A 2,124-nucleotide genomic window follows, 5' to 3' on the forward strand; every position below is an offset into this window, starting at 1 on the left:
TACTGGACCCTTGTTTTTTGTCAATGTCTTCAGTGCAGTTTGAACGTCTTCCTTCAGCACCATTTGTTCTTGATCGTATGCTTCCTCCATAGATGGTTGAACATCAACCACTTCTTCTTGGCACAGTGGTTCTGTGTATTCCTTCCATCCTCTTTTGATGTTTCCTGCTTCATTCAGTATTTTACCCATAGAATTTTTTGAATATTGCAACACAGGGCTTGAATTTTTCTTCAATTCTTACAGGGTGAGAAATGTAGAGTATGGTCTTTCCTTTTGGTTTTCTAACTCCAGGGCTTTATACATTTCATTATAATTCTTTGTCTTCTCATACTGTCCTTTTAAATATTCTGTTAAGCTCTTTTACTCCATCGTTTCTTCCATTTTCTTTAGTCATTCTATGTTCAAGAGCAAGTTTCAGTCTGTTCTGTCATTCATTTTCATCTTTATTTTTCATGAACTTATGCTGTCTTCATGCATGGTGTCCTTAATGTCATTCCACAACTCTTCTTGTCTTTGCTCTTCAGTGATCAGTGTGCCAAATCTATCATTGAGAGAGTTTATCCATTCAGATGAGATATAGGTCAAGGTTGTACTTTGGCTCTTGTTGATTTATTTTAGTTTTCTTCAGTTTCAACTTGAATTTGCATAGGAATAATTGATGGTCTATTTTGGAGTTGACCCCAGGCCTTGTTCTGACTGATGATATAGAGGGGTTTTTTTTTTTGTGGTCTCTTTCCACTCATGTAGTGAATATGATTCCTGTATATTCTATCCAGTGAAATCCATGTGTATAGTTGTCAATTATTAGTTAAGTGTACAGAATACTTTATTAAATGACATCATGAAAAGTGTAAGAATCAGGTCTCAAAGATGTAGACAAAATTGGGAACTCTTAGACTTTCACAATCTTGCTCTTCATTGGGCCATAATCCAATAGGATAAATCCCAAAGGAGATCCTCACAAAATGGGCAGCAATCAGGCCAGTCCATGGTTGTTGAATCAGTTACTAAGTAACATTTAGATGAAGTCAACTATATAGAGGTCACCCCTCTATCTGAAAGTAGAACTTTCATAAATTGAAATGACATAAAGCAAAGAAGCAATTACCTGTAATGTATGTGGGAACATTTTTTGCATCATCCCAGACCCAAAATATAACCTATCAAATCATATAAAATAATACTTACATACAGTGTTGACAGATACAGTTCAAAGCTATGCCAAATATGAACTGAGATGCTGAGTGTAGTTCCCCAGGAAGTTGACAACATCACATACACTGCTCCTGACGAAGTCTCTTTAAAGGCTCCCTGCAAAATGAATGCTGATCGCTAGTTTCTAGTTTCACTTTTTACCTTTTTTCATAAAAGCAAAAATCCTCTTGGGATTTCTTTTCTTTAGTGAAAACAAGTACTATTGTAGGTCTTGCATAAAAGCAAAGTGGTATAAAATGAACTTTGAAATAGCAGTTGAGACTTTATATATACACATATAAAGTCCAGTACCATGGACTGCTAAAAGAACTAACAGGTCTGTCCTTGAGGAAGTGCAGCCAGAATGCGCCTTGGAGGGGAGAATGGTGAGACTTCGTTTCACATACTTTGGTCATGCTGTCAGAAGGACCATTCCCTGGAGAAGGATGTCATGCTCAGTAAGGTGGAGGGTCAAGGAAAGAGGGGAAGGCCCTCAAAGAGATGGATTGACACGGTGACAGTGGTAATGGGCTCAAGTATAGCAGAATCATGGAGCTGGCTCAGGGACCAGGTGGTGTTTCATTCTGCTGTGCATAGGGTTGCTATATATATATAATCTCAACTGTTATTTGAATGTTCATTAATGTAAATTGTACATATGTATGTTTCTATGTAAGAAACTCTGGTTGAGCAGTGGACAAGGCATTTGGCTGCTAACTAGAAAGTTGGATGTTCAAATCCAGCTGCTGTTTCATGGAAGAGGAGGCAATCTAGTTTCTAAACATTTACAGCCTTGGAACCCAATGGGGGTCTCTATGAGTCAGAAGGGACTTGATGGCAGTGGATTTGGTTATTTCTTTTGGTATGTCCTATAAATCTGAAGTTTTATACTTTTCTTTAATTTTGGAAATTTACTGCCATGTTTTTTTT

This window comes from Orycteropus afer, unplaced genomic scaffold (genome assembly GCF_000298275.1).
Source record: "Orycteropus afer afer isolate SDZICR_OR568_19922 unplaced genomic scaffold, OryAfe1.0 scaffold01525, whole genome shotgun sequence".
Classification (NCBI taxonomy): domain Eukaryota; kingdom Metazoa; phylum Chordata; class Mammalia; order Tubulidentata; family Orycteropodidae; genus Orycteropus; species Orycteropus afer.